At 42.5% G+C, this 24,433-nt stretch overlaps 1 protein-coding gene and 1 long non-coding RNA gene across 2 annotated transcripts in view; one reads left to right on the forward strand and one right to left on the reverse strand.

Annotated features, from left to right (window-relative positions):
* Positions 1 to 3,015, forward strand: part of LOC127007354 (uncharacterized) — a 240,098-nt gene extending 237,083 nt beyond the window's left edge. Inside the window, exon 6 of the long non-coding RNA XR_007760204.1 lies at positions 2,645 to 3,015. This is a non-coding gene — a long non-coding RNA (uncharacterized LOC127007354). The remainder of the gene's footprint in view (positions 1 to 2,644) is intronic.
* LOC127007352 (uncharacterized) overlaps positions 1 to 24,433 on the reverse strand; it is a 208,165-nt gene that overhangs the window by 178,934 nt on the left and 4,798 nt on the right. The window lies entirely within an intron of this gene.

Consider the following 24,433-nt stretch of genomic DNA (forward strand, 5'->3'; position numbering starts at 1 on the left):
CGGTTTTAAATTATCTGCCATGAACACTCTGGAGGAAATTGCAAAACCATGAGTGAGTTTCATCCGAGGCTGCCCAGGGCGGTGAAGGGGCGGCCGGGAACACCAGCAGCAGCACGCGCCTCGGCCCCCACGCTGTAATTCATTCCTCGTGATGTGCGGCGTAATGCTGAGACGCTGGCCAGGCTAAAGGATGGGCACGACTGGTATTGAAACGAGGCTACACAGAGATTTTGGAGGCGTGGAGGTTCCGTATCATCTTTAGGCACGGTTAAAAATGACTAATAGATCGCCTAGTGTAGATAGGAATTTAGAGCTGGTTGAAAGAAAGCATAATGACAAAACTTAATAGATCGTCTAGTGTAATTAAAAGGCAAAGCTGTTTAAAGGGAAATATAATGACACTGTTGTGTGATGTGTTAAGGGGCTATTACACTGGGGAAATTTTCCGTGGATCTTCAGTCAAACCACGATTTCCGCTGGCGTGGTTCTCATATTTCCGTGGTTTTCTGACGTGTCTATGATCTTCCAAAACTACGGTAGATTTCACCAAAAGAAGACGGTATTACTCACCATCATCAGCAGCAGCAATAACAAGAAACAAATGAGAATCACGCCAGCGGAAATCGTGGTTTGACTGAAGATCCACGGAGAATTTGTCCAGTGTAATAGCCCCTTCATTATTTGCAATGGGTGTGGATGAAGAGTGATTTTTTTCCCTTAGTTCATTCCATACTTTTACACATTTGGGTTGACTTTTCTCGAGGCAGTGAACGATCCTGCCGAAAGTGAAGCCAAACCACAGCAATAACGAAAAGGGTAAGTCTCGCCGAGCCGAGTCATCCATCACCGGCTACACGTCAGGTGACGGAAAAACTCCCCCTCGCCCATTTTATTGCAAAAGCTGCTCTTTGTTTTTATTGCATCAAATTCAAACCATTTTCATTCATAGCTCCCCTTTACAGAAGTTATGGAACAAAACTGTGTTACAAAAAAGGCGTTTACTGAACCTCGGTGCGCAGATCCGTCTGTCTCTTTCAACTTTGAGTCTGTTGTGATGGCATGCAGGATTCCTACTTACTGGGTATTGATTCTAAGCAATACTTGAATACACGCTTGTTGAGGAGCAGCAAACATTGGGCTGCCTCTCATTATTAAACTTGCAGCCTGGTCTCAAGGAAACTGTATAAAGTTAAACTGAATCATAACCAGAGAATTTCTCCAATACACCACCTCGGTATGCCGACCCGCCTCTTTGTATTTTCTGTACGACCAGGTGGCAAGTTCCTTGATGAAAGGGAGCACAATGTATGTTTTCTATGTTCCAATGTATATTCAGCTCTTGTTAGGACTCCATAATTGAGATTCTTGTACAGCGTCCTGAGGTGCGATTTGTGATTTGACGATCCCAACCCCGAGTTAACCCTTGAATGGTCAGCCCGAGAAGGAAGATTAACACACGGGTTCTGTGCACTGACGGCCTGTGCTCGTTTTACAGCCAAGACCCGAGTATTCATGCAGCACCTAGATAATTCAACCATAGCACCACTAAGGCATAGTCACATTCATGTAATAGACACACGCAAACATTATATTGATAACTTTAATGAGTTCCTGTTTAGAAAGAAAGTGTTTATTGATGATATATAGGAGTTTTTTATTCTCAATCAGTAAACAGTTATCACACGAAATGGCAAACGTTCTCCCAATATGTTCCAAATAATATAAATTTTAAGGAATCAAAATAAGGAATCGAGGTGGTTAATACAGGCAAAATTTTGTAGCGGTTGTTAATGAAATCTTGGAGCACCATAGTGCTATGGAAATTATCAATCCTTAACGAATCAACTTGAATGCCTATCATTGACCGAAGAATAGTACACACAAAAATATATGTCAATTACTTATATCTGTAATTTTTCAAACAAAAATTTATTTACATAATTCACCATGGTCAGAACACGCAATGAACTCGCGATCGCCAGCCAGTAGCCTCCACGAGTAAGCTTGGAGCTCACAAGTGACGGATCTCTGGGGAGGGAGACACAAACCACAACTGGCAAACGGTACACGTTCATTTATGGGAGGACAGGGGGCAAGGATTAAAATTAGACTGCTCATCTGTCTCCACTCAGCCTGCGAATCGAACCCGGGACCTCTTGGTTGTAAGGCAAGCGCGCTAACCACCACACTACAGAGTTGTGTGTATGTGTGTGTGTGTGTGTGTGTGTGTGTGTGTGTTCACTGAAGAAGTAGAGCATAAGAAAAGCAGCATGAAGTAAGTATAATAATAATAATGATAATAATAATAATAATAATAATAATAATAATAATAATAATAATAATAATAATAATAATAGTAATGATAATGATCATGATAAATAAAAACCTAAACACTTTAAAATATATCTTTTGCAGCTTTCAGAAATGTTTAACTTAAAACACTGATTGGTTTAAGAGCATCGGATCATTAACCTAATTTTTTCTGATAAACTTTTATCGGCTGAACCTTTTAACCTCATTTATTTTAATCATTTTTCTCTTTTATCTCACATTTTTCCAGCATATTATTTTATTTCATTCATCTTTCGTTTCTTCTTTCGTATAGCACATGCCCGTTTTACCAATCTCAGTCTTATGTCCGCAGTGATCCGGCCCACCGAGCATCAGTTCCACTCGCCTTCAATCTCAAGTCTTCGAGGTAAGAAAACTTCTCCTTTGACATACATAATCTGTTTGCCATCGACTGTGGTTAAGGAATTCTTAGTGTGCTGTCTCTGTCCAGGAAAAGATGCCCTGCTTTGCCTGACCGTCCTCAGCCATAACCTTATCTCTGGCGTTACTTATTGACGCGCTGCCCAGTCCACTTACAACAACTTAGGTATGCAAACCTCCCTCTTGTGGTCAGCTCGTCAACACGGTGATGATAGCGTGTTCTCGTCAGGGGAGGAAGCAACCATTCATTACAGCATTGGTTATTTTGCAACGCCCATCTACCTGATTTTCTCTCTCTCTCTCTCTCTCTCTCTCTCTCTCTCTCTCTCTCTCTCTCTCTCTCTCTCTCTCTCTCTCTCTCTCTCTCTCTCTCTCTCTCTCTCTCTCTCTCTCTCTCTCTCTCTCTCTCTCTCTCTCTCTCTCTCTCTCTCTATCTCTCTCTCTCTCTCTCTCTCTCTCTCTCTCTCTCTCTCTCTCTCTCTCTCTCACACACACACACACACACACACACACACACACACACACACACGCTGAGAACTATCGTCATAATTACATTCAAGTTCAGCTTCGATTTGTACAATATTTTTTTCACCTTCCGCATAAATGCTAATGATTTGGGCCAAACAGATTACATAAGGATCTTAGATAATTATTGAAACTCATTAATAACTAATCTTTCATAATAACCTGCTGATCATCCTTTGGGCTTATCACTTAATAATGTATCTGCAGGAGATCACTCTGTTGTCATAATGAGACCAAAAGGTTTTATCAATAATTCCCTTAATTCGCAAAAGTTCATTCCTCTTAAAAGTTCATCGAGCTAGATTTTTATTACTGACACTCGCTTTCCATTAAAAGTAATAAGATTAGACACATCATACACGTCAGGTTTGTTATATATACGTCAGCTTGGCGTAAGAGGGTAGAGGTCAGAGTTTTTTTGTTTGTTTTTACGTGTACACCTATAGCGCCGGTAGGCTTGCTTGAGGGGCCTGGATGGTAGTCGGCCCCAGCCCGTCAATGGCGCAGGCAAGTGTTTATAGTGGCGCCATCTTCTCTTGGTTATCATTGAAAGGGTGTAGGCTGCTAATCTCACGTAATTGACTGCTCTTTCGGCCACCTCTTCGGATTCTTTACAGGAGCAGCGAGTAGCGGGCTTTTTTTATTGTTTCGTTTTCTTGTGTCCTTGTGCTGTCTCCTTTGCTGTAAAAAAAAAGGGGGGGAGGGGATAACTTGATGTGTTATTTTACGGCAAAGGAGGCAACTCAAAGGGAAATAGAGAATAATCCTGCTAAGCGCTGCTCCAATTAAAGAAAAAAATTGGAGTCCAGAGGAGAGGTCAATTTCGGGAGGAGAGGTGTGTTATGCCTAGTTCGACACACACACACACACACACACACACTCTCTCTCTCGAAAAGAACCTACGGCCCTCCCAAATGCCTTTTCTTCCACACGCAGAAATGTAGAGACAGGCAAGCATTTAATTACGTCTTGGTGAGAATGGCTCCTTGGGTGAGGGGACGGAAGTAAGTAAGGTTTTCAAGTTTACGTTCAGGTACCATCGATCATTGTAAGCGCCCGAGCCAAACTGTCTTCTCCACAATGATCCGTTCTTTCAACTCAATGCCAGATACCAGCGAGATTTCAAATGTAGTATCCTAAAATGTCCTCCTTTCTATAGCAACTCCAAACACTGTACAAGGAATTTTCGTCGTATTTTGTTGGGGAGCTTACAAATTTGCTGTATTGGACTGTAAAACTGGCCCTTGATACTCTTCTCATGAAAGAGTTCGTGGCGCTGGTGAGATGGGGCTAAATTGTCCGGTCTAATTTGTCAGTCTAGTTAAACCCAGCAGCAAGAGGACACGAGGCACGACGCTACCTTTTGTTTTATTACCCAGGAGTTAATGATTCATCCCATGTCTTTGCTAGCTACTTAGAGATTGAAAAATTTGTCACGGACTTTGTTGGACTTATTTTTTTATGTTTTCAGTACAGCATGAGCAATAAATATCACTGTGACATTTCAAGGTCGACCAGCAGAGAAGACTGGTAGGACGGGTTTTTTTTTGGAGGGGCGCCATTCTAAGATAATTCTCTGATAGATGGTACCTGAACACAAACTTCAAAACCTCACTTACTGCCATCCCCTCACCCAAGGAACCATTCTCACCACGACGTAAATAAATGCTTGCCTGCCTCTACATTTCTGCGCGTGGAAAAAAAGGCATTTGGGAGGGCCGTAGGTTCTTTTCGAGAGAGAAAGAGAGAGAGAGAGTGTGTGTGTGTGTGTGTGTGTGTGTGTGTGTGTGAGAGAGAGAGAGAGAGAGAGAGAGAGGAAGGGGGCAGTGGGAACCATATTTAGCTGTTCATCGCTCCCTAAATTTCCCTCACCCGCCCTCTGCTTTTCGCCCCGTATTCCTCGACATTAGAGACGCAAATAGCCGAAATTATGCCCCGCCTCCCTGTTATTATCACAAGCTTCATTATCGCGCATTATCCTTATTATCGCTCCCTTCCCGCACTCTAATGCTCGACCTTTACCTGTTTCGCATTCGGTCTGCTACTAGATTCGACCTGCGGGAATAAACAAGTCTTTTAATCCCTCCTTACTGCCTTTCTTGTGAGGTGTTGCCCTGGGGCGGGATTCATCAAACCATTTACCGGACCTCTGTCTGGTAAGTCTCGCGGTATCTCCGCCCACCCGGTAAATCGGCATTCATCAACCACTTACCGGAGCCGTGGTAAGGCCAAAAGTTACCGCGGCTCCGAGCACCCGTAACTGAGTTACCGCAGGCGTGGTAAGTGCTTAGACACTGCCGCGGCTCATGTTCGGAGGCGATTTTGAGCCTATGTATTTTTTACCTCGTGACGTGCCCTACACCATCAGAAGCAGAAAAGCATGCAGATTTAGGATCTGGGCTTATAGAAGCGATGTGACGAAAACCAGCTGAGTACGAAGGAGTTGAAGAAATAATGCAAGAAAATGTACTCCTATTCATTTAACCTTGATTTTCGTATGTGTATTTACACATTAATGTTACAATTTTATGCTAGTGTGATGCAGAATTTTCTCAGGAAGATGATGGTGGTCTCCATTTTTCTCAAAAGTGAATGTTGGGGTCAGGAAACGGGGTGGGAGTGAGGTGTGTGAAGTCGTCGGTTTGGGATGAACTGGGCAGACCCGTGCACGGCCTCAGGCCGGCTTCACTTGCAGGCCGCACTCTATAGTATGTAAGTCTGTGGAACTGTCCACCCACATGACTTTTCCCTACTTGTTAAAACACTGCAGAGGGAATAATGTTCTGTCTGTGACAGTCATCCCCCGTCTCAAGTCTCCAATATTCTTGCTGTGGAGTTTAATGTCGTAAAATTTTGCTCTGACCTCCTCCACACTACTCACGAAGCCACTCGATCACGCCATTCACCTCAGCAGCCACAACTTCCCGCGCCCACACCCATTGCTTGGCTGCACCAGTGAGGCATGATGACAATGGCCCCCTAGACAATTTTGGTTGCGAGGGGTGAGTATGGGCAAACATTAGAATAATACCCAATCTTGTGATAGCGAGGCACGCAGCTGGCGTTGGCGACGGAAAACTATGAAGGTAACATACAAAAATGTTCAGAATATAGCTAGGCTACATAAGCGAGTATATTTTTATTTCAAGAATAGATATACAAGTAACGTGCATTCATTCGTGAAAAACGGATCTAATTGAGGGATCACCACGCTAATTATTTGTTTTAAGGCAGTATTTACGACTGTACAATACACGTCTTGATTTTGAAGTCTGCGTATTATTAACAAACGACACGTGAAAGCTGAAATACAGCATCAAAGGTCGCACGTGATTGGCTATCCGGCCCAACCAATCGTTGCTAGGGTGCGAGTTACCGGAGCGTTACCATACCGTTGATGAATCCCGTGTTTGAAAGATGCCGCAGCTCTGGTAGCGCTCTGGTAAATGTGAGAGATACCGGAGGCGTGGTTGGTAAGATTGATGAATCCGGGCCCTGGTCTGCTAACTGGAAGAAACGGATATTTTTTACAGCTTTTTCTTCCATCCGAATTTTTGTTGTTGTTGTTTTGGCAAGGAGCTGAAATGTCTCGTGTATGAGAAGTCAGTTTTGGCGTATAATATAACTGTGTTGCTATAACGTGGAGGTGCATACAGGTACGTCGCGGCGTCTGTTAATTAACTGAAAATGAGAGTTGGTGATATATTTCTTCTTTTCACTCAGACGACATTATTATTTTCTCTAATGACAAGAGTAAAAACATAAGCACGCGCACACATACACCGTCTACACAAAGACACGCTCACTCAAGCACACACACACACACACACACACACACACACACACACAGTCACAACACATCACCGTTGCCATATTATCGTACTCAGAGCCGCTTATTTACCGGTTTCTGGCCCATAACTGTTGCCAAGAACCACCAATAATTAACCATTTAAACAATAACCATATATGAAGGCAGTTATTGGGGTGATGGAAGCAGTTTTTGGGTCGGAAATCGGCAAACATAAGAGGCAGAGTACGACAATCTGGCAACGTTGCAACACACACACACACACACACACACACACACACACACACACACACACACACACACATCAAGACAACAAACATGGCCACAAAAAATGTACCCTTCGTTTTCTGTTATCTATTCATCGATTATTTGGATTATTCATTCATTCATTCATTCATTTTCACTCACTGATTCATAACTTATTCATTTATGCATTCGATCAGTCATTCATTTTTCATCCATTCATTCATTCACTGACTCTCATGCACTAACACGAACAAAGCAAACAGAGGAGAATAAGACTCGCTCAAAACACTTTTTTAACGCAAGCGGTACGCAACGCATCGCCCTCCATATGCATGATGAATGTGTTGCTGTCAGTCCACCTGTATTCCGAGATCCGAGCGGCTGAACGAGCGAACTAACACTCGTCATTGTGTAGGGAGAGAAGCGGACATACACTACAGTATATCAAAATTAACACGAATCATTAACGTATTATATAGATTGAGTTGACAGTATCTAATTGTATGTGGTGGTCCATGTATTGTTTCCTGTGGACTGGAATCTCAAGTTGTCTATCTCTGTCTTTGATATCACATACGAGAAAATATTAATTGTGGTGTAATAGGATGAAAGTATATACGCGAAGGTGCCTATTATTGATGCTCGCGGACTCGAGTTGAAATAGTAATGGGTGTTGAGCTGCAGTCTGGATAATATATGTTGTAAGTCTCGGAAGCAGCGCGTATATATTGTAGGCAGATTTCGGAAGCACTGCGAGCAAAACTAAGGTCTATATTGTCAGGGTTAATATATGTTTTAGATCTCGGAAGAAGAAGCGAATGTCAAATAATGCTGTAGGTCTTGGAAGAAGAAACGAGATATGTTGCAGGTCTTGGAAGAAGAAACGAGATATGTTGCAGGTCTTGGAAGAAGAAACGAGATATGTTGCAGGTCTTGGAAGAAGAAACGAGATATGTTGCAGGTCTTGGAAGAAGAAACGAGATATGTTGCAGGTCTCAGAAGGACTGCAAGAAGGCGAATGTCTATGTTGTCTGCGTATTGATTGTTCTCTGTTCGTATGTGTTAGTGATATTCTGATTCATAGCTCATCACGGTAATTCTCTTGCTTCCCTTCTTCCTTTCTTCTCTCATTCCTTTCTTCCTTCACAACTTCCTTCGTCGACATCCCTCCCATCGTACCTCACGCTCAGCTCCTTCATTCCTTCCTTCCTCCTATCCTTCCTTTCTTCTTTCGTTATCCCTTCGTTCCTTCCATCCTTTCCTCCTTTCACCCTTCCTTTCTTCCATCCACTCCTCCTTCCGTCCTTTCTTCCCCTTGCCCTTCCTCCTTTTCCTATCCTACCTTCCTCCCTTCCCAACATCCTTCCTCGGCATTCCTCTCCTCGCCCTCAGGCCCAGCTCTCCCCATGCACGATCGCGTCACCCGGCAAACTCATCTAGGTCGGAGTGTGATCGCCGCAACACTTGCCTCCAAACTGATTCACCGGCCAATAAATAGCTTTTCCCAACCTGCCGGGCGCTGAAATCTTATGAGACCGACTTCTCCGGCGGCGAGAGGGAGTAATAAGACGGAAGTTGTGTGGAGGGGGAGAGGGCGGGCGCGGCAGGCGGGTGTGGGCTGTGCATGGCAAGCGACGGGGCGGGAGAGGGAGTGAAGGGAGAGGCGGCGTTCAGGCTCTCTTATTGCGCTGGCTCGGGATGCTTAGGTGGTGGGTTAGGGGAGAGAGAGAGAGAGGGGGGGGGGGACTTATATAAAAGGCAGATAGTTACAAAGAAAGCGTTGAAAGGGCTGTCCACGGTGCTTAAGTGAGATGTCAGCGGGCAGATACCCAAAATACAGTGTTATTCAATTTGTGTTTGTAAGTGTGTGTGTGCGTGTGTCTTTGTGTCTCATTTTGTTTTCCTTTCTATCTGTCTGTCTTTCTATCTGTCTGTCTGTCTGCTTGTCTGATCGCTCTCGTTGTTTGTTGTTTGCACGTAATTTGCGTTTTTCGTCGTCCCAAATTTTCTCTTATTTCATTGTATTTCCTTTGTATGGATATTCGAGACTGATTTAGCGTATCCTCCTCTATTATATTCATTGATTTCATTTTTCTTGATTTGTCGGATGTACTAACTTCCAACGCTAATAATACTACGGATTAACATTACAGGCTCTAAAGATTTACCGGGACTGGCTATTTGACGGGTTTATTATATATCATAAATGTTACAATATCCCCCTCGCCTTTATAACTTCAGATCTAGCATAAATCTGTGTGATGCCTTTGCCTTCAGTTAAGTCAAGCTTGCGGTCTGACTCTCTCTCTCTCTCTCTCTCTCTCTCTCTCTCTCTCTCTCTCTCTCTCTCTCTCTCTCTCTCTCTCTCTCTCTCTCTCTCTCTCTCTCTCTCTCTCTCTCTCTCTCTCTCTCTCTCTCTCTCTCTCTCTCTCTCTCTCTCTCTCTCTCTCTCTCTCTCTCTCTCTCTCTCTCTCTCTCTCTCTCTCGAAGGAACAGCATAACAGATTTCAGAGCAAGTCGAATTCAATTTTCTTCAATATAGGTTTCAAAACGCTTTCCATGGCATTTCCTCCCCCTTAGCCTTTACCTTTATGCAGTATTCACCACACTTGCGGTTCTCCATCCTCCCCCAGCTCCTCCTCCTCCTCCTCCTCCTCCTCCGCCTCCCTCTCCAGACTCACCTAAACTTCCTCTAATTTCATTACACATTCGGAGCAATTTCTTTGTTGACCTCACATTTGTTTTTATCTGCTTTGTTAATTTTATGTATTCTTCTTTTTTTTTTACTCTATATTTTTCGATTTTCATTTCCTTATATACTCTGCTTTTTTTTTTTATTCATGTCTTCTTTCACCGTAATCTAATATTTCTTCGTTTTTTTTTCATTTCTTAACTTTCATTATACATTTTCACACAATATCAAAATCTGCCTCGTCTTTCCATCCCTTCTTTTCATCAGATTTCTATGCTTATTTTTCTTTCCTCCCGTCATTTCATTTCTTCATTTCTTTATCTGTACCTTTCCTCCATCCCTCCTTCTTGCCTTCCTTCCTTCCTTCTTTCTCCTTTCTCCCCTTCCCTTCTTCCTCCCCCCTCTCTCCCTTCCTTCTTTATATCCTTCTTTCCTTTCTGTCCTCCCTCGTTCCTTGTATCTTTCTTTCTTTATCATTCCCTCACTCCATTTCACCTTTATTTTCCTTTCTTCATTTCTTCCTTCCTTCATTCATTCATTCATTCTCTCTCTCTCTCTCTCTCTCTCTCTCTCTCTCTCTCTCTCTCTCTCTCTCTCTCTCTCTCTCTCTCTCTCTCTCTCTCTCTCTCTCTCTCTCTCTCTCTCTCTCTCTCTCTCTCTCTCTCTCTCTCTCTCTCTCTCTCTCTCTCTCTCTCTCTCTCTCTCTCTCTCTCTCTCTCTCTCTCTCTCTCTCTCTCTCTCCCCCCCCCTCCACTCTATCCTTCCGTCCTTCCTTTCTTTCTTCCTTTTCCTCCTCTTATTTCATTACTAACTTTCTTCCTTCCCAATTTTTCTTTTCTTTTCTCCACTCTATCCGTCTATCCTTCCATTCACTCTGCCTTTTCCTCCACTCTATCCGTCTATCCTTCCATTCATTCTTTCTTTTCCTCCTCTCTTCCTTCTGTCGCTCCTTTCCCCCGTCTTCCACCTTTACCTACCGACGCGGCCACCTCGCTCTGCATGTAAATGTCGATCGTACATAACGTTTCCAATAAGTTCCTCCGACCCGCCGCCCTGAGTGGGATCTGAAATATTAATCGCCTCGACCCGACCCTTCGCGCACTGATTTAGGTCGGGAGAAAACACGATTTTAACTCCAATGTGACGGCGAGAAAAGGGAAGGTAAGGGAGATGGGTTTTTATCCCGCCTGAATCCCTCGTCTCTGTGAATATCTGTGTGTTTTTTTTATCTATGTGCCTGTTTGTGTGTGTGGTGTGTTTTCTGTTCGCCTTTTTGTTTGTTAGGTTCTCTGTGTTTGTGTGTCAGTGTGTCATTGTGTCTGTTTTGCTTATTTACGCGTCTGTGTGTCTGTGTCTGTCTGGCTGGCTATATTTTCCTCTCTCTCTCTCTCTCTCTCTCTCTCTCTCTCTCTCTCTCTCTCTCTCTCTCTCTCTCTCTCTCTCTCTCTCTCTCTCTCTCTCTCTCTCTCTCTCTCTCTCTCTCTCTCTCTCTCTCTCTCTCTCTCTCTCTCTCTCTCTCTCTCTCTCTCTCTCTCTCTCTCTCTCTCCTGGTATATATATTGAAAAAATGAAATTATTCTCTTTTCTTTTTCTTTTTTTAGAAATCCGATCGTGGATTGTAACCTCCACCAATTCTTTGTTCTATAAATATTTGAGAAAGGGCTTCCGTCCTCTTGACTGATTGGGTTTTTTCGGTAATTCCTTTTCAAGGAAGGCCTTCCCAAACTGCTGTCATGTTATTGCCGAATTTTGTTCCATTTTGCGTACAAAAAGCCTGGAAATTAAAAGCACTGGTAAGATACTTTGCTTTATCTCCATTAAAATTCAGCAAAATTGATCGAAGAATTTCCAGTATGAAATTAGGCTAAAAGCGATATTAGTATCTGTAGAGCAAAATTCGTTATAAACGGTTCAAGCATTGCCTTTATGAAGTTAGGCAAAATCGATCTAAGGTTTTCTTGAATTAAATTAGACAAAAATGAACTACGTATTGCAGAATAAACTCAAGCAAATCCAAATATATTTTTTGGCAAAACTGCGAACGGCACGTCACTCAGCCAACTTTAAATCGCTGAGAAATTCTGGAACTTTTAGCCGAGCATTTCATTTTAAACTACTGCAAAGGTCAAGATATCAAGGTTTGTCCCACGACATGCGATTATTTAGTATGATCTATCTACCTATCTATCTACTTACTTATCTATATATTTATCTACTTATCTTTATTATACGAATATGTTTATGTGTATATATATATCGAAGTAAAAAGGAACATCGACGCCATACCATCATTGTAAAATCTACAACCATCACTATAACTACAACCAGGAGGAGGAGGAGGAGGAGGAGGAGGAGGAGGAGGAAGAGAAAGAGGAAGAGGAGGAGGAGGAGGAGGAGGAAAAAGAAGAGGAAAAGGAAATGGAGAAAGAAGAAGAGGAAAAAGAAATAGAAAAAAATAACAGCTGAAGTAAAATAAAACAAAATGAATAAAAAATGAGAATGAGCAGAGTCAGGAAAGTAAAAACCCGCGACATAGCGGAGACATAACAGAGCTTAACGCCACAAAGTTAGAGAAACGGACTTGGAGTAGACCATTACGTGGGAAAAGGGGGGAGAGAAGTGTAGGTGTGTATGTGCATGGTAGTAGTTGTAGTAGTAGTAGTAGTATTAGTAGTAAGTGTGTATGTGTATGGCAGTAGTAGTGGTAGTAGTAGTAGTAGTAGTAGTAGTAGTAGTAGTAGATAAGAACATAATATCATAAAACATAAGGCGTCTGCAAGAGGGTGGTATGTCTATTCAAGGCAGCTCCTGTGAACTTTATCCCACCGAACATAAATAACCGTGAATTTATCTAATCTTTTTTTTTTTCAATGTCTCTATCGTATTGGCATTCACCACATGACTGCCAAGCCTGTTCCATTCTTACACTACTCTGTTGGTAAACGAATTCTTGTCTATGTTTTTTTTATGAATCTGAATTTATCCAATTAAAATCGATTACTACTTGCCCTACCCGGTTCCCTTACCATCATAACCTTATCAATATCATCCTTATTAAAGCCCTTCATCCATTTATAAACTTCGATCAAGTCTTCTCGCACCCTTCCCCTTTCTAGAGAATGCAAGTTTAATTGTTTGAGTCTTTCCTCGTATGGCAACTTTCTTAACCCTTGAATCATTTTGTCATCCTCCTATGTACAGTTTCTAACATTTTGATATCCATTGTATAGTACCAGAATTGAACCACACAATCGAGATGAGGTCTAACTATACTAAATATAGCTTGGAGATGATTTCAGCTTTTTTATTGCTTACGCTCCTTGAAATTAATCCCAGTACCCTATTTGCACAATTTCAAGCCTGAATGCATTGTGTCCTTGGAGGGATTTCAGTGCTCACTAAGACCCCTAAATCCTTCTCACACCTAGACCTGCTTAGGAGAGTGCCATTTAAGTAATAATTATGTGAAGAGCTGTTCCTACTTGCACTCACGTACTGCACTTCCCGACACTGAACTCAATCTGCTACTTCCCCGCCCAATCATACAATCTGTTTAGTTTATCCTGAAGAACACTAGCGTCCTGATCTGACTCAATTACTCTGCCGATCTTTGTGTCATCAGCAAACTTACTGACATCACTCATAATTCCGGTGCCTAAATCAATGATATAAATGATAGACAGCAGTGGACACAATACCGACCCCTGTAGGACCCCACTCATAACACAGCCCTAGTCAGATCTTTTTACTATTGTTTTGCATTCTTTGCTTCCTTTTGCTAAACTACGCCCTGATCCAGTTCATCTACTTCGTGAGCCTGTAATCTAAGTAACAGCCGTTGGTGTGGAGCTTTGTCGAACGCTAAAGCAGTAGTAGTAGTAGTAGTAGTAGTAGTAGTAGTAGTAGTAGTAGTAGTAGTAGTAGTAGTAGTAGTAGTAGTAGTAGTAGTATCAGTAGTCGTAGTAGTAGTAGTAGTAGTAGTAGTAGTAATAGTAATAGTAGTAATAGTAGTAGTAGTAGTTATGATTTTTTGTGTGTATTGTTGTCTTTCTTGTTTTTAGATATATATCTTTATACAAAATGCAAGTTGAAAATGGAAAAAATAGAATAACACTACACTGACTTTTTCCTGGTTTTGCAGATGGACCAATGTTTGTAAGACTCCTATCGGAAAAAAAAATACCTAGGATGAATGAGAATGCCCGTGTTATTCTCTGGTAGACTAAAAAAAAACAGTATCACCGTCGCACAACCCAAGTCAAGGCTCAGGAGAAGGTCTGCATTAATGTTTGATTAAAACGTTCTTTTCTGTTCAGTGGCTGCGTGTGAACCCTGTAGATCAATAAATACAGACAGACAGACAGATAAACGCAAAACTTACAAAGACCGATATCCTCTTAGCGTTTTTATGATGATTGATTGCTTGACTGATTGACCGAGTGGCTTAGCAAATGCGTACCTCGAGGCGTATGTTTTACCGGGATAAGTTATGGCGTCATGTATTTTCAATGCGATATCGCGTAAATACATGACTTCCCGCCCCTCAGAATGCGATCGTGTTGGAGGCCATTACACGCCGTCACGCCTTGCTTGGGTATGAAACACGTGCGGAAGAATAAAACAACAAGGAAGGAAAGAAATAATGATTAAATGAATAGATTAAAAAAGGAAGAAAATAAAGAATGAAAGGAAAAATAGAGAAAGAAAAGTACAAAGTCTCTCTCTCTCTCACACACACACACACGCACACACAGGTACATTGTCGATTATATGACGTCCATCACCACGTTACAAGCCCCGCGAGGTGTTAGCTTACAAAAGTAGCGAGTCAACGGGCTGGAGATCTTATTTCTGCCGTGACAAACTGTGGTGATAGGATCGTAGTGGTGAAGCTAATACGCCAGGAACAAGCTAGACGGGGACGTATGTGGGAGGGGGGTAGGTGGGAGATGAGGAGGTAGGTGTGGTAGTGAAATAAAGAAGTAAAACGATGAGTGGATGGACTCGTACATTACTGATTTCACTGAATTGTTTATTTCCCTTTCTTCAAGTATTTTTACGTATTGTAGAAGCTATAATACGTATGACAATAGAAATCGGACATCCTGCAAAAGTATCGCAAGTCTGGCGTTTAGTTTAGTTTAGTTTAGTTTACATAGAGGGACTAATAAGTGTTTTGAATGCTTTATCGTTCGTCTTGAAAATGAAAAAAAGCTATAGCGTATGCCCAAAACTTTACCTTTTGAATTGGAAAACGTGTTTCTCCTAAAGCAAATGAGTAAAGAAAAGGAGAACAACAAGAGAATATGGAGGGAACAGGTCCTTTATAAACACGATGAAATTTCACATCCCGAATTAAGGCAACGAATGGCATCTCGTCACACTACATGGACAAGAATAAAAAAAAGTGAGATGTTTGCCTTGCCCCTCTTGCGGCCACCTCTTTGGATTCTTTTTAGGAGCAGCGAGTAGCGGTTTTTTTATATTATTGTTTCCATTTTGGGGGTCCTTGAGCTGTCTCCTTTGTTGTAAAAAAAAAAATGTTGATGAAGACCTTTACTCTTCGTGTATGCCCAACAGACCGGCCTGCCCTTCCCCTCCTCCCCCACACTTCGGCAAGGCTGGTGGATGGTGTTGTTTTTGTAACCTTCCAATCTTACCAATCAGCCACCGAAATTGAGAGAGAAATACGAGGAAAGACGTTGATTGCTTTGGATGTATGTATGTATGAATGCGTGTCTCTATTACTCGTGTACCATATTCACATTTGTTTATTTGTTATTTGTTCTCACATTAATGATGGGGGCTTCGTGGGGCAGTGGTTAACACACTCGGCTCACAACCGAGAGAGCCCGGGTTCGATTCCCGGGTGGAGTGGAAAAGTTTGGGCGGCTTTTCCGATGCCCTACGCCCCTGTCCACCCAGAAGTAAATGGGTACCAGGTATTAATCGGGGGAATTGTGTCCCGTCTCCTGGGATCTGTACCCTTCTCCTATAATTCCTTCCCCTTCTGTCTCTCTCCGGCATATGACCACAGATGTTGCGCCGACTAAACGAAACTTCCCAAACTTTTTTTCTCGCCTTAATGAGAAGTTTTTGAGTAGTTCCTACCAAGACAACCATGTAAAAGGCACACACCAGAATGACAAATATGTAAAGAAATACGTTATAATGGTAACAACACCTAATATACTCACACATAAGTCACAAATTCACTCACGGTAATTTGTGATCGACTTCTTTTATAAGCAGACGTAGTTATTTTCAAGTGTGTCAGTGGGTCAAGCAAATATTCCTCTCGCTTGCATAATAAATAAAGGGGAGGGCAAACGGACAGACTCTGGCTACTGTAGTCTATACCCCCGCGACCCAGAGCAGGTATGAATTATGCACTGCAACACCCAATACAAGGATGATGCTAAGAAAGGGGCCTCACTCCCTCCTGTGTGTGTGTGTGTGTGTGTGTGTGTGTGTGTGTGTGTGTGTGTGTGTGTGTGTGTGTGTGTGCTCGTTTTACTTATCAGTTTGTCAGTATATATTTTATCTTTGTCTTTTTGTATCGGATTATTTATGTACGTTGACTTTTTATTCTCTCAGTATTTCTATTCCGATCTACCTATCTATCTTCATAAATAGAGAGATAGATCTATAGATAGAGAGAGGAATAGGTAGATAAATGCACTAATAGATAGACAGATAGATACAGAGATGTTTTTTGTCTGGGATGCAGGAATCTACATCGACCTCGTCGCGCAAGTCCATAAGTTCGCCTCACCGTTTTCTCAAACAGTGGAATCAATTCCTTCTGGCTGCAACCCTTCAAAAGCGTTTAGAGGATCGGATTCCCTTGAGCAACTGCAACGAAAGAGATGCCTAAAAGTTGAGAGTGAGCGGTAACAGAGCCTCCCAACAAGATAATTACTTTAGAAAGTTGCTCCTCTCTTTGGGATAAGAATTGGAATCGCTTCTAGGCCAAATTACCAAGTCTGTTAATGTTCGTGGCTTCTGTGTGGAATTCACCACGGCCTGATCACGAGTTGGACTCGCTTTCGCCAGCAGGTACCTTCGCGACGTGAGCAAGTGCTCGTTATTGTCGATCTCTGGGTACTGCCAGGACCTCACACACCACACCCCATCCCCCTTGCTCAAGGGGGGACAGTAACCACTCCTAGTCAACGGAAAGAATCCGGCCTGAGCGGGGCTCGAACCACCGCCTGTTTGCTCGTGAAGCTTGCAGCGCGGCGCTCTAACCGATTGAGCTACCGGAGCTGTGTGTGTGTCAGTGTGTGTGTGTGTGTGTGTGTGAGAGAGAGAGAGAGAGAGAGAGAGAGAGAGAGAGAGAGATGTGAAGGGTTATACTGACATTTTACCTGCAATCAAATGTAGACATCAACTTGTTCAACGCCTGAGTGGAGGCGAGGGTGTGGGGAGCGCGTGCCGGGGAGGCCGGAGGAGAGGGGAGCGGCAAGAAGGAGAGGAAAGAAGGTCGGCTCGTAGAGGGTTGTACGTATTTACGAGTTCCGTCAGATAAATATTGGAATGTTTCTTTAATTCCCCGACGAAGAGCTTTGAGATTAAACTGATTCGTTGTGAAATTTTACATTTTTACACCTTTCGACTCTTTTTTTTTTAATAGTTTTTTTCCGGATAGTTTCGTAAGGCAATAACGAGAGAAGGATTTAAGGTACGAGAAAAATGGTGCAACAGCTTGTTAACCCGAGGTAAAAATAACACGGAAAAGGAGTAAAATCTCTCTCTCTCTCTCTCTCTCACCGTTTTTTTTTTTTTTGTGTGTGTGTGTGTGTGTCGCCGCGGTGGTGTCAGGGGTCGCCGTGGAGGAGGGGAGCCGAGGAGGACGAGCACCCGCCGCACAATAGAGGGAGGCGGTGGTCACACAAACGAAGTGATGAGCTCAGACACTCGGGTTCACGCTAAGGAGGCTGCGTCAGGAGGGAAGGGGGAAGGACGGGGAGCGAGCGAGCGAGCGAGCCAGAGAGAGAGAGAGAGAGAGAGAAAGGGGGGGGGGTGGCGGCAGAAAGGTAAGTTACAAAAAAGAAGCAGAGGGAGAACAGGTAAGATAAGATTGGGGAACAGGGAGGTAAAACTAGTATTCGTAGGACAGACAGACAGACAGACAGACAGACAAAAGAAGGAGAAAAAAATGAATGAAATAAAAAGAGACAGGGAAACAAAAGGAAAGGTTAGGAATGAAAAAAAAAAAAAGGAAAACGAAGAGTGATATTTTGTCGAAGCACTGACGCGTAAAACTCAACTCGCGCACCACCCATACACTTGACTAGACTGCCGCTGGGGGGGGGGGGGGAGGGGGGGGAGTGAAAGTGTGTGTGTGTGTGTGTGTGTGTGTGTGTGTGTGTGTGTGTGTGTAACAGTCTTCCCCTTATGTTACCTGAGTGAGCTAACGAGACAGGCATCATTCTCTCCCTTCTCTCCCTTCTCTCTCATCTTTATCTCTTCCTATCATTTTTTTTTCTTCCCCTCCAGCTTTGTTTATACCTCTTTCTTCCTCTCTTTATCAGTACTATTTTTGTTCTCTACCATCACCGGCTATGTCCCTTTCTTCATCCATATATTCATCCCCTTTCTTTCTTTTATAATATCACAAGCTATATTCCTCTCATCCAAATATCCATCTCTCCCTTTACTTTCTTTCATAACATCAATGGCTATATCCCTTTTTTCTATCCATGTATCCTAACCGCTCTCTCTCTCTACCTCCGTCATATTCCCTCATCCATTCATTTATCCATCCCATCACTAGCTATGTCCGTTTCTTCATCCATTTATCCAGTCCTTCTTTGCTTCTATTTCTCCACCTCCGATTATTCCCTTCCTCTCTTCACATATCCATCCCTTTTCCCGTCTGTTTCCCTCTTATCCAACTATTCCCCGGTACCCCTTTCCGCCTATTCCTCTCCTTCTTATCTTCCAGCATACCTTCCTTGCTTCCATCTTTCCACGTCCGACTATTTTCCTTCCTTCCCCCACATATCCATCCCTTGTCCCTTCTTTCTTCCATTTATCCAACCATTTCCCGGTTATCCCCATCCCCCGCACCATCCTATCATCCCGCATCCCTTCCCTGCTTCTCCCATCCTCCTGCGGCTATTCTCGTACCTGACAACAAGCCCCAGCCTCTGTCCACCCTCAGAACTCGTTGCCGCACCCCAGACACCGCTTATTCTCACGCTGGACCCGTTAATATTGCCACACAACAGCTGCCGCAGGTCTGGATTCAAGGCGCCCTACACCACCGCCGCCTACAACCCAGCCCCTCAGAGACGATCTAGCCAAATGCCTCCACCTCGCCAGAGATGATCCAGTCAAATGCCTTCACCACCACCAGAGATGATCTATAGCCTAATGCCTCCCCTGCTACCAGAGACGATGTAGCCAAATGCCTCCCCCGCCACCAGAGACGATGTAGCCAAATGCCTCCACCGACACCAGAAACGATCTAGCCAATGCCTCCTCCTCTCTTCCCTTTTGTTTACCGCTCCGTACACTCTAGATCCAATCCTTTGAGTGCACTGAATATCCCCCACAGCACATCCTCTCCCCAGACATCGGCTCTCTTCCTCGTCTACCTCACCAGAAACGAATTAGTAAATGCCTCCACCTAAGTTTCCTTTTGTTTACCGCTCAGCACACTCTGGTTCCGATCTTTCAAGTACACAGCGCATCCACCTCAATATATCTCTCTCCCCCGTCTGCCTCAGGTCCGACGGTTTTGATAGCCTATCCTAACACACTTATCTCCAGCCCGATATGATTTATACAACAATACTTCCGCCCCAAACCCTTTATTTCCTACCCAACACACTCTACAAGCTCTCCAGCCCCATCGCACTCTTTCCCTCTCGTCCACCGACCTCCAGCCAACTACTATCTAACAATATAATAATACCTTCACTGTTTTACTGGTAAGAGAAAAAATATATAGAAAAATGATTCTAATTATGCATTTTTCTTGACTGCAAATATTGATTAGTCAGAAAAATTATTTTATGCTGTTTCTCAGCAAAACGGAATGTGTTAATTCATGTTTAATGGGATACGTTTATCATTAATATGGAGAAGAAATGGGAGAAAAAGAAGAGGAGGAGGAGAAATTGGAGAAGAACGAGAAGGAAGAGGAAGAGGAGAAGAAAGATGATAATGATTATGAAGGAAGAAAATCAGAAGGAGGAGGTGAAAGACAAAATGAGCGAAGGAGGAAGACGATTTTTTTTTATCAATATATGTCTACTACTACTACTACTACTACTACTACTACTACTACTACTACTACTACTACTACAACTATCTTAACAAATACTACTGCTGCTACCACCACCACCACCGCAACCACTCTCACCCCCGACAACCAGGACTACCACCGCTACCATCACGCCACCTTACCAACAACAAAACAAGTATAATAACATTAATAATACACCACCGCCAGTATAGTAACGTTTTCTCCCCAACGTAACACACCACGGCACATTTCCAGGCTCCTCTGTATCCATAGGGGCGAACAGCGTCACCCAAAGAGATATAATTCAGTCCACGGGGTCACCATTCTCGCCTATAGGTAAAGAGAGCCCAGCCCGTAAGTACAGTATTTTTCAACGTATTATCTGTCCCCCAAGAAATACCTTTGTAGTGTGTGTGTGTGTGTGTGTGTGTGTGTGTGTGTGTGTGTGCGCCTCCGTGGTCTAGTGGTCATCGTGCTTGGCTACTACTCCGCGGGCCCGGGTTCGAATCTCGGCCCGGACAGTCAGCGTGCAGCTCAACCATGGCAGCTGTTCATCCTCCCTTTTGGGTTGGTCGATAAAAGGATACCTAGGGAAACCTTGGAAAAGTAACTGACAATCCCGGATTTCACATTCTCACCTACCACAGGCTCAAAGGGGCAACGGATCGGAGATGAGCACTGGAGCCACGCCCAGCTATAGCGGATGAACAGTTGGGTGAGCTGCAAGCCGACTGCCCGGGCCGGGATTCGAACCTGTACCCGTGAATTCGTCACTAGGCATGCTAACTAGTGCTCTACGGAGGCGTAAGCAGGAGTATGTTGATATTTATTCGGGGAGTTCACATTTTATCTTCCTGTACTACCTTAAAATTGTTTTTGGTTTACATTACTACTTTTTTTTATTTCTCCCTAATTTAGCAATACGTGGCTACTCCTATTCGTTGTGTTCTTGAAGTAATACCCCGCCACCTCCCAACGATGATGCGGTTATATTCTCCTTATTTCACCTTCTACGTATATAACTGTTCTACATACGATACGATACGATACGATTCTCGATGCGATGCTACATGCTCGTGCGTCCTGTCTTTCTTTCCAGCTACTCTCACGCGTCCTTTTCCTCCTTTATTCTTCTTCGCACAATTACAATACTGTTTTTGTTCTTAGCGGTGAAGTATGATCTTTTATCCCAGCTAAATACCAGTATATATTTATGACGATTAATTACTTTGTTCCTCTTCACTCATGCCAGACATCCATACTCGAACAAATTCTAAGTTTCAATAGATTAAAGTTCAAATTAAGTTCTCTCTTGACACTGGTATTTTTTGTTATCTGATGTACATTTTGCTACTTTCCCAAAAATCTTGCTGTTCCTCTTATTTTCCGACAAACCGCTACTTTCTTTCCCTGGAGTGATCATACTTTTTTTCCCGCGGGTTCAATCACTCATGCCAGACATCCATACTCGAACAAATTCTAAGTTTCAATAGATTAAAGTTCAAATTAAGCTCTCTCTTGACACTGGTATTTTTTGTTATTTGATGTACATTTTGCTACTTTCCCAAAAATCTTGATGTTCGTCTTATTTTCCGACAAACCGCTACTTTCTCTCCCTGGATAGATCTTACTTTTTTTCCCGCGGGTTTTGTTTTTTTCCTCCTCGCCCCTGCCATTCCGCCGCTCCCCTTCCCTTGCCATTCCGCCGCCTTCCTTCCCGGCATGGCGCTGTTTTCTTCCCCCGACGCACCGCTGTTTTTTTGGTTCTGGGACTGTGGTTAATTTCCTTCCCTGATCTGAAACTGCCTGTCCTCCCCTCTGCCACACTCCACCTTTGCCTTTTTTCCCCTTTACCAACTTATATACTACTTTCTTCCCTCTTGACACACTTATTTTCTACTTTTTTTTCCTCTTTATTTACTTATGTACGGTAGCTACTACTTTATTCATCCTAACATACTTCATTTTACTTTTTTTTTTCCTCCTGGCCTACTTATACTTTTTATCCTTCTGACCCACTTTACTTTTACTTTATTTCCCCGTGACCCGCTTAACACTACTTTTCTTCCTCCTGACCCACTTAACACTGCTTTTCTTCCTCCTGACCTACTTTACTTCTGCTTTATTTTCTCCCCCTGACGAACGTTTGACTACTTCGTTTATATGACATAACTTCAATATTTACTTTAATTTTCCCCCTCGAGACAAGCTTTCTACTTTCTTTCTCCTCCGTGACACATTTATTTCTATTCTTTTTCTTCCCGCCGACACCCTTCTTCTGTCCCTCATTGATGTACATTTTAATATTATGCCCCCGTGCAAGAAATTCGTTGGTCATGTAATGATATTTAGCAACCTCACTACGTTTGTTTTCCACTTCATTTGTGTTTATTAACCCCTAGGTCTTGAAGGCTTAGTAATTAGTAAAGTTAATTGATAAAAATGTTGACGGCAGCACATCGCGAAATTCAAGGTTCGGTGTGAAGATTAATGTGTGTGTGTGTGTGTGTGTGTGTGTGTGTGTGTGTGTGTGTGTGTGTGTGTGTGTTTCCCCTCACCCATACCACAAGAGCAATAATAATTCGTATCCAGATGAGGTCCTGTGACAGTGTTAAGAGTCTAGTTATTATACACGCTAATTAATTCTCTAGATTACAGTGGAGTCGCTTGAGACAGGCTACTGACTCGGTGACTTCATTTCCGACTGGGGCGCATTCCTACTTTATTTTTTTCTAACGTTCTTCATTTGTTTTCCTTTACGCTTTACCTATTCATTGTACTTGTGCATTTAGAAGACGCATTTAGTCGACTCGTTTCCTTTGTATGTACTACCTACTTTAATTTTTGTTGCGTTTCTCATTTATTTTATTTTACAATTTACTTTTTCATTGTACTTATGCATTTAGAAGACGCATTTAGTCGACTCGTTTCCCTTCTATGTACTACCTACTTTAATTTTTGTTGCGTTTCTCATTTATTTTATTTTACGATTTGCTTTTTCAATGGTACTGACGCATTTAAAGTCGCATTTAGTCGACTCATCTCCTTTGCATCTGTTCCCTCCGATGTAATGCTGAAAGGGAAAAAATAGTGAATATGCCTAATTTTGCCTTTTTTTATTATATTACAGTTGCATTTTGGAGTATTTTTTAGTCGGCCTCTGTTTTTTTTTCCTTCCAATGTAACGTCGAGAAAGATCAAAATAACTAACAATGATTTTTTCCTCTACGTTGTGTATTTCCTTAACGTTACTGTAGCATTCTCTAATAGCAGGTGGCCGACCTTTTTAACCCCTTGCACTTGTTCATCCCGATCCGATGTAATGCAAAAGGAAAATATAAGTTAACTTTTTTTTTCGCTCTCCTACGTTCATCTTTCTTTTTCCGGCGCGCATTCTCGAGTCGCATTTAGTCTACTATAGTATTCCCCGTGTACTTGTTCTCTCTTCATCTCTAATGTAAGACAAAGAAGGAGAAATAATGTGATGAACGAGGGTTAAGAAAAGATAATGTTTGGCGGAGAGTGTGGCGGCGATGTTTCACTGTTTTCCCGCTCCCTGCTTGCCTCCCTCCGCCGCTGAACAAGTCCCTTCTCTCCCTCCTGCTCATATGTCTTACTACAGCATTCTTAACCCCTTTAAAATCACCCGTCTGTTATATTCATCTCATATCTATCATCTACGTTATATCTCTTTTTTTCACTTCCTCTACACGGAAAATTCTAAGTGTTGTTTTTTTTCTTTTTCGTAAACAAACTTCTACAGCTGTCTTAACCCTTATATATACAGAATCAACCGTCTGTTATCTTCATCTAATACCTATCTCTCTTTTTTTTCATTTCTTCTACATATAAAATTCTCAGTGTTTTTATTTTATTTTCGTAAGTAAAACTTCTAAAACTGTCATCAACTTTATATATACAGAATCACCCGTCTCTTATCTTCATGTAATATATCTATCTCTCTTTTTCTAATTTATACTACACGAAAAAATTTATGGTTTCGTAAGCAAATTTCTGAAACTGTCATCAACTTTATATATACAGAATCACCCGTCTCTTATCTTCATGTAATATATCTATCTCTCTTTTTCTAACTTATACTACACGAAAAATTCTTAGGTTTTTTTTTTTATTCGTAAGCAAACATCTACAGCTGTCTTAATTAACCCCTAATACATATACAGAATCACCC

The sequence above is a fragment of the Eriocheir sinensis genome, chromosome 3 (genome assembly GCF_024679095.1).
Source record: "Eriocheir sinensis breed Jianghai 21 chromosome 3, ASM2467909v1, whole genome shotgun sequence".
Lineage (NCBI taxonomy): Eukaryota > Metazoa > Arthropoda > Malacostraca > Decapoda > Varunidae > Eriocheir > Eriocheir sinensis.